At 42.9% G+C, this 9360-nt stretch overlaps 1 pseudogene; it reads left to right on the top strand.

The window, feature by feature from the left end:
- The first annotated feature begins 7172 nt into the window (after nucleotides 1-7172).
- Nucleotides 7173-9050, top strand: LOC113902129 (annotated as a pseudogene).
- The last annotated feature ends 310 nt before the right edge of the window (nucleotides 9051-9360 follow it).

The following is a 9360-nucleotide window of genomic DNA, read 5'->3' as shown; positions in this document are numbered from 1 at the left end:
TGAAATTTTTTTAAAATTATGCTAAAGTATATTCAACATAAAATTAACCATTTTAACCACTTTAAGTGGACAGTTCAGTGGCATTAAGTACAATGACACTGTAAAACCACTACCACCTTCCATCTCTAGAATATCTTACATTTTGAAAAACTGAAACTTTGTACCCATTAAAAACCAATTCCTCACCTCCACCTCCCCCACCAGGCCCTGGCACCCTTCATTCTACTCTGTCCCTATGAATTTGACTACGTATCTCATGTAAGTGGAATCAATACACAGTTGTATCAACCAGATGCGAATAGCTTTTCTAATATATCCTTCAGAACAACCCTATTCACTCTTTAAAACTGAGGCTTCATCTTCTGACAGACATCCAAAAAAGACTGCCCTTGATGGCAATGGAAAGAACGTTACAGGCACTATTAATAACTAACATAGCAGTTAAACTCTGCAGCCTCTATCCTTCCATCTTTGTTTCTTAAGTAAAGAGAAATCAGCCCCTCTTGAATCAAGAAGACTGTTCCTGGCAGAGACCTCAACCTGAGAGTTCTTAGGAATCTCCCAGAAGCAGAAAACAGCCTCCACTGAAGACTATCAACAAACGAACGTCCGTGTGAAAGAGACAGCCGCAGACATGAACAGTTAGGGAACTGGTGCTATACACTGTCACACTTCAATCTGTAGGTAAGTTTCCTTCATTTTCCTAAATATTTTCCTTCACCTTTGTTGGCTTAAGGTTCTGAATTGTTGGCAAACGGCTCATTATCTGTAAGCAATGGTTAGCTAAAGCCAGAAAAAATCAGCTTAAGAAAATCGATTGTTAAACTGTCAGGAATTTTGCCAGACTGATGTTAAATTCCTGGTAGCCTGAAATCAGCCTGTGGAAATATTAACACAATGGAAATCAGAAAACACTACAAATCATGGCCCCAGTCACTCCCACTCTCCCAGAGAATCTCCTGTTAAACATTTACTAACACACCACTGCCTCAGTTCAATTCAGTTCCTTAGTCGTGTCCAGCTCTTTTTGACCTCATGGACTACAGCACACCAGGCTTCCCTGTCCATCACCAACTCCCAGAGCTTACTCAAACTCATGTCCATTGAGTCGGTGATGCCATCCAACCATCTCATCCTCTGTCGTCCCCTACTCCTCCCCTCTTCAATCTTTCCCAGCATCAAGGTCTTTTCAAATGAATCAGTTCTTCATATCAGGTGGCCAAAGTATTGGAGTTTCAGCTTCAGCATCAGTCCTTCCAATGGAGATTCAGGACTGATCACCTTTAGGATAGACTGGTTGGATCTCCTTCCAGTCCAAGGGACTCTCAAAAGTCTTCTCCAACACCACAGTTTAAAACCATCAATTCTTCAGCTTTCTTATAGTCCAACTCTCACATCCATACAGGACTACTGGAAAAACCAGAGCTTTGACTAGATCGACCTTTGTTGGCAAAGTAATGTCTCTGCTTTTTAATATGCTGTCTAGGTTGGTCATCGGAGAAGGCAATGGCACCCCACTCCAGTACTCTTGCCTGGAAAATCCCATGGACAGAGGAGCCTGGTAGGCTGCAGTCCATAGGGTCGCTAAGAGTCTGACACAACCGAGCGACTTCACTTTCACTTTTCACTTTCATGCATTGGAGAAGGAAATGGCAACCCACTCCAGTGTTCTTGCCTGGAGAATCCCAGGGACGGGGGAGCCTGGTGGGCTGCCGTCTATGGGATCGCACAGAGTCGGACACGACTGAAGCGACTTAGCAGCAGTAGCAGCAGGTTGGTCATAACTTTCCTTCCAAGGAGCAAGTGTCTTTTAATTTCATGGCTGAAGTCACCATCTGCAGTGATTTTGGAGCCCAAAAAACTCTCATCATATTGTACTGCTGCTGCTGCTAAGTCACTTCAGTCATGTCCGACTCTGTGCAACCCCATAGACGGCAGCCCACCAGGCTCCCCCGTCCCTGGGATTCTCCAGGCAAGAACACTGGAGTGGGTTGCCATTTCCTTCTCCAATGCATGAAAGTGAAAAGTGAAAGTGAAGTCGCTCGGTTGTGTCAGACTCTTAGCGACCCCATGGACTGCAGCCTACCAGGCTCCTCTGCCCATGGGATTTTCCAGGCAAGAGTACTGGAGTGGGCTGCCATTGCCTTCTCCAGTCATATTATACTAGAAAGGGAGATTCCTGAATCCACTTGTGGACCTTTAAGAGGTGCCAGTCTTAATAACTAAAATTGCATGGTAGTTTAGTTGCTAAGTGGTGTCCTACTCTTTGCAACTCCATGGACTGTAGCCCACCAGCTACTCTGTCCATGGAATTTCCCAGGCAAGAATACTGGAGTGAGTTGCCATTTCCTTCTCCAGGGGATCTTCCTGACCCAGGGATCGAACCCGAGTCTCCTGAATTAGAAGGAGGATTCTTTATTGCTGAGCCACCAAGGCAGGCCCAAACTTTCACAGTAATGGGGTTTTTTTTTTTACAAAGAAGCAGCTTGTGGGTCAGATTTCTGTTTTTCAGTGTGATCTGGCTATCGTCCATCTGTGTGTTGGGCCTTTCACTTCTCAACTTTTTCACTTTCTCTTCAAATCTTCTCATTTCTCCTTATTCCTCCTTAATATTTGTCTTTTCTCAGAACTCAATAAAGATTGGAAAAGAGGAATGTGAAATGTGATCAAGGTTCAGTGTGTAACAAAACATTTTCTTCATTCACATCAAGCTCTCAATAACACTTGTCTTAAATAAAAGATGGAGAATTGGGGAAATTTTGTGATCCAGAATGCGCAGTAAAGTTTGTTCTCACGTTTTTGTTGCTATTCAGTCACTCAGTCATGTCTGACTCTTTGCCACCCCATGGACTACAGCACGCCAGGCTTCCTTGTCCTAATTATCTCCCAGAGTTTGCTCAAACTCGTGTCCATTGAGTCCATTGAGTCTGTTGCCCCCTTCTCCTCATGCCTACAATCTTTCCCAGCATCAGGGTCTTTTTCAATGAGTTGGTTCTTCGCATCAGGTAGCCAAAGTACTGGAGCTTCAGCTTCAGTATTAGTCCTTCCAATGAATACTCAGGTTTGATTTCCTTTAGGATTGACTAGTTTGAGCTCCCTGATGTCCAAGGGACTCTCAAGACTCTACTCCAACACCACAGTTCAAAAGCATCAGTTCTTTGGCACTCAGCCTTCTTTATGGTCCAACTCTCACATCTGTACATGACTACTGGAAAAACCATAGCTATTTGGACCTTTGTTGGCAAAGTGATGTCTCTGTTTTTTAATACACTGTCTAGGTTTGTCATAGCTTTTCTTCCAAGGAGCAAGCATTTTTTAATTTCATGGCTGCAGTCACAGTGATTTTGGAGCCCAAGAAAATAAAGTCGCACACTGATTCCATTTTTTTCCCCATCTATTTGCCATGAACTGATGGGATCATATGCCATGATCTTAGTTTTTTGAATGTTGAGTTTTAAGCCAGCTTTTTTACTCTCCTCTTTCACCTTCATCAAGAAGCTCTTTAGTTCCTCTTCACTTTCTGCCATTAGGGTGGTGTCATCTGCATATCAGGTTACTGATATTTCTCCCGGCAATCTTGGTCCCAGCTTGAGATTCATCCAATCTGGGATTTCACATGATGTACTCTGCATAGTAGTTAAATAAGCAGGGTTACAATATACTGCCTTGACGTACTCCTTTCCCGATTTTGAACCAGTCTCTTGTTCCATGTCCAGTTCTGTTGCTTCTTGACCTGCATACAGGTTTCTCAGAAGGCAGGTAAGGTAGTCTGGTATTCCCATCTCTTTAAGAATTATCCATAGTTGTTGTGATCCACAAAGTCAAAGGCTTTAGTGTAGTCAATGAAGCAGAAATAGACACTTTTCTGGAATTCCCTTGCTTTTTCTATGATCCAAGGATTTTTCTATGACCCAGTGAATCATGAGATTTGTTCTCATGAACAAATAATAATAAATAAAATAAATTTTTAAATAAATGAAGTAAGAAACAGATGGTGTATATTCAGGGGTTATCTCTCCTTTACACACCTTAGGAGACTGGCATATCACTCAAGCTTAACTCTGAGCTCTTTTGTTTCACATCTAGCTCATGATTCTTCCACTATGAATTCAGTCACTGGCACTGGACCAAAGGGGTTTCCCTGATGGCTCAATTGGTAAAGAATCCACCTCCAATGCAGGAGACCCTGGTTCGATTCCTGGACTATATAGTGCACAGGGTTGCAAAGAGTTGGACACAACTGAGTGACTTAGACCATTTCTCAATCTTGCCTGCAGAAGGCAGGTATCAATGCCTGTCAGCACAAACCTGCACAACTCAGCACCAGCCTAGGCATTTAATTTCTGTCATTAAAAACTAACATTCCCACAACTGGGAGTGATCCCAATTGTCCGTTACTAGGCACAAGTTGCCCTCACTCTAAGCATGTAAATGTATCAATCTGCTGGATTTAAATTACAATAGAAATGCTTTTTTCATATCTAGGTTATAAACAGATGGACATTTTTTTTTCTTAAATGCATATTTTCATTTTTTTACACTGAAATAACTCATCTATTTGGAGTGTATTTTAATGAAAATTAAAGGGAATGTAGGGATTCCCAGGTGGCTCAGTGGTAAAGAATCTACCTGCCAATACAGGAGACACAAGAGACATAGGTTCGATTCCTGGGTCAGGAAGAACCCCTGAAGTAGGAAACGGCAACCCACTCCAGTATTATTACCTGAAAACTTCCATGGACAGAGGAGTCTGGTGGACTACAGTCCATGAGGTTGCAAAGGATCAGACACAACTGAGCAACTGAGCACATACACATATACATATAAAGGGAATGTAAACCTAAATACATATATTTTTCCAAATGGCTCTCCAGTCATGTTAACACCATTTTCAACTTTTTAAGTTAATCTCTTTCCTTAATGATATAACATGCTACCTTTGTCAAATGCTAAATTTCCATAGGTACTTGGAACTATTTCCACTGGTTTGTCTATCTAGCCAGGCATCAACACCACACTGTTTGAATTATAGGGTCTTTATAGTATTTTTTAATATGGAGTAAAGGCAGCCGCCTCTCATTGCTCTTCCTTTTGAAGAGTTTTAAAGGTGTGTGAGTGTGTGTGTGGGTGCATGCTAAGTTACTTCAGTTCTGTCCGACTCTTTGCAACCCTATGGACAGCAGCTCCGTCAGGCTCCTTTGTCCATGGGATTCTCCAGGCAAGAATAATGGAGTGGGTTACCATGCCCTCCTCCAGGGGATCTTCCCAACCCAGGGATCGAACCTGTGTCTCCTGTGACTCCTGCACGGTAGGCAGATTCTTTACCACTGAGCCACCAGGGAAGCCCCTTTCATAGGTACTCCTAAGGAGGAATGATACAAATAAATTCCTTATTTATTTTTCCATTTGAAGTTTAGGATCCAGTGCCAGGAAAATTTTTGCTAGTATCTTTTTGGGGAATTATGTTAATTTTATATACTAACCTCAGGAGGTTTGACTTACTTATGATGTTAAATGGTTCTATCTAAGAACAAGGAATGTGTTTTTTATTTTTGTTGAACCCTACTTTTGTGATCATTCAAGACTGCTTCAAAACCTTCCCCATATAGGCTTTGTGCATAATCTTTCAAAGCACAGTGACCCCGTTCTGTGTGACTAGGTCGGTTGACTATGACGAATCATATCAGCAACTCATGTCTATGAGGACAGGTGAGGAAGTGGACTGACAGAAAGGGCAACAGAAGAGCAAACATCTCCTATGTCCTGCTTTCCCTGATCTTAGTTCCATGAACCCCCCTGAAGATCTGTGCTTGTGTACATCGCTGGCTATGCTGTTATGCAGCACTCACTCAAACGTTGTCTTTAGTAAGCTTTACTGGACAATGTGGCTGAGCAGAAAGCACAACGGGAAATAGACGAGAGTGAATTTTTGGATCTAGTGTATAACAGAGCTTTGGAGTTGGACCATTTTATACTCCGTTCAGAGACTTCTAAAGAATATCTCTTCTGCCCAATGAGCTGATTCCAGCAAGAATCAAAGGAGGAATACCAAGCATCAGGAAAGCGGTTTCCCAAAGGTGAAAGCAGGACTTCTCTGATACTGTCAGCTGTCTGTCTGTGAGATAGCCAAACTCCAGGTTAACTCCAGGCCTGCCATAAAACCTAACAGCATAACAAAGTATATAAAATAAGGAAATATAGGAGGAAAGGAAAACCCAGTTTCTTTCCTCAAACCCTTCCAGCTCCTCTTTAGCTCAGAGAACAAAGGGGCTTAATTTTGTAGGACCAAAAGCAATCTTGTGTTAGTGTGTTCAGCTCTCTCTTTGTTGGCACCATTATCTTAGCTGCCATGGGTCCCTTGCATGTCCCACAGGTTGGCAAAATAAAAGGCCTCCTCTTCCATAAGGTTTCCCTTGCTTTGAATCTTTCCTAAGAGCTTTATTCCATCTTATTCCATCTTAAAATGTACCAGAACATTCATAAAATGGGGAACTCTGTACCTGTAAAAAGGAATGAAGAGGACTCCCTGGTGGTCCAGCGGTTAAGAATTTGCCTGACAGTGCAGGGGACATGCGTTCGAGCCCAGCTGGGGAAGATTCCACATGCTGTGGGGCAACAAAGCCCATGCACCACAACTACTCTAGGCGCCCAGCCTGTGCTCCACAACAAGAGAAGCTGCTGCAATGAGAAGCCCACACACTACAGTGAAGAGCGGCCCCCGCCCGGTAAAGAGAAAGAGTGCGCACAGCAAGAGACACAGCACAGCCAAAAATAAATACATACATAAGAATTTTAAGAAAATCTCTATATACAGCAGGGGAATGATTGCCAGGATATATCGTTGAGAGAGAAAAATCCAGGTAAATAAACTGTGTACAAGTTGTTAGCATTTATCTAAGAAAAACAACTGTAGATATAGATAGATGCCTGTGTGCACGCTCAGTCATATCTGACTCTTTGCAACCCCATGGACTGTAACCCGCCAGCTCCCCTGTCCATGGGATTTTCCAGGCAAGAATCCTGGAGTGGGTCGCCATTTCCTCCTCCAGGGCATCTTCCCAACCCAGAGATCAAACCCGAGTAGCCTACACTGGCAGGCGGATTCTTTACCACTGAGCCACCTGGGAAGCCAGATATACATACACAGATAACATTTATATGAAAAACAAACAATGCAGACAGTCCGCCACCCTTGCCCCTGCTCGCGCCAGCCTGCGCAGGGCACGCTGGAGGTCCCGTAGGTCCACTCCACCACATGCGGCATTCGGATTCTCTTCGGTTCTGATGACTGCTCCTCTGCTAAGTGTCTGACCAATAGGAAAACTGCACACAAAGGTCCAGATGCATTTCCTCCTTAGAATGTCAATGGCTACACCAGCTGCTGCTTTGGATTTCACTGACTGGTAGTAGTTGAGCAACCGTTTGGAAAGCAGCTAATCTGAGCAATGAAATATCCTTAATTGTAGGTTTGTTACAATGGTGAGATCTTTCACCACAAGGAAATAAAACACCATTTTAAATTTAATCACTGGACCAAAGCAGTTAGTGAGATAATCCTTTATCTTTATGGCAAAGGAGGAACTGAGCAGACAATTTGTATGTTAAATGGGTTGTACACATTTATTTTTTTGGATACTACCAATAAGAAAGTGTTGCTAGGCAGACAGACACCTGTGCAGTCAGATCTTTATGGCCACAACAGAAGATGGATTTGGGGCTGTGTGTTCAGAAGCTAAAGGTCTTGCTAGTTTGAAGCACTCCACAACTCCTTTTTCAAAGTGGAGCCTTTTTTCCCAGCACACAGTTTTGGATTTAAAGCCAAATGGCAAAGTTGCATCCATAGAGATGAACTTCGGCCTGCCCTCGATAACAGTGTAGAGAGACTGTTATCAGATTTTGAAATAGAAATTTCCAAGACAGGTAAGGTGAACTGGAGACAGCAAGTGTGGACAACTATTTCAAGGACTTTCGCAATAAAGGAGAGTGAGAAACAGAACAGAAACATTACAGCATGTATGGATATGCATATACTATGAGTGATCCACAAGATGGGAAAAACTGATGATGCAAGAGACAGGAAACAGTGCTGACAACTGAAACTCAAACAACGTACATCTGCTATGATTCCACTGGAATACAGCAATTAATGCTTGTCTAGGGAAACGAATTTGTTCACGTTATTTTTTTCTGCTTCATATACAGGCGTACTTCTGGATCCTTTGTCAACACTACTAAGAAACATTTGATGACAGACAGAAGGACTGGATGCTTTTAATCAGGAGACTTGGATTCCAGATTCTCTGCTGCTGCCACCCTGCCGCAGCAGCAGCTAAAAGGTACCCAGTAGAGTATGCTCCGGACATCGGCAACTTGCCTGGAAGACAGTCTCAATTTACTGGCTGCTAAAAGGTGGCAAATCATACGGGAGGAAACACCATGAAGTCCTTTTTAACTCTGAGTAAGGCATGCAGATCCTGCACAAAGTACTGTTTTACTTGGAAACTTACGACATTATAGCAGTCTATGCTTCTATAGACATGAGCTGAGATAATGAACTTCCAAGCACCTTTGGAAGAGCACAGATGCCATGGTGATCTTCTCTGGAGAAGGCTCAGACAGACCTACACAGGGATACATATGTTTTCAAAAAAAAATTCTGGGAAATAAAGCCAAGAAACAGAGTAAGAGATGTCTGAAGGAACTCTGTCTGATGTTCTACACACAGATCAAACTACTGCTGCCCACTTGCCTTGAACTGAAGATCCCATTCCTGGATCATTGATTTCCTTCCTATTAGTTGTCTCTGCTACCAGAAATGAGAATACCAAAGAACAGGATAGAAAATATTTCCTGAAAGAGATATTTAAGGACTCTAGCCTAATATATAAAGAGATCCCCAGGTGACCAAAATCAGACTTCAGAAATGGGATATCTTCGGTGAAGAATTTCTGGTTTGGGGGCTTCCCTGGTGGTTCAGTGGTTATGAATCTTCATGCCAATATGGGGAACACAGTTTTGATCCCTGCTCCGGGGAGATCCCGCAAGCCTAGGAGCAACTAAGCCCATGTGTTGCACCTGCTGAGCCCATGTGCTGCAGTTACTGAAACCCATGCACCTAGAGCCTCTGCTCTGCAGCCAGAGAAGCGATTATAACGAGAAGTCCAAGCACCACAACGAAGAGTAGCTCCTGCTCGCTGCAACTAGTGAAAGCTTGTGCACAGCAACGAAGACCCAGTACAACTAAAAACATAAATAAATAAAATCTTTTTTTTTTAAAGAGAATTTCTGGTTTAGGTTTTTACAAAAATATACTGAACATCAGGTTGACGATGCAGTGGATGGCTACTGCAGGACAAATGT

Source organism: Bos indicus x Bos taurus, chromosome 12, assembly GCF_003369695.1.
Source record: "Bos indicus x Bos taurus breed Angus x Brahman F1 hybrid chromosome 12, Bos_hybrid_MaternalHap_v2.0, whole genome shotgun sequence".
NCBI lineage: Eukaryota > Metazoa > Chordata > Mammalia > Artiodactyla > Bovidae > Bos > Bos indicus x Bos taurus.
The sequence above is the reverse complement of the archived record's forward strand: the minus strand, read 5'-3'. Positions and strand labels throughout refer to the sequence as shown.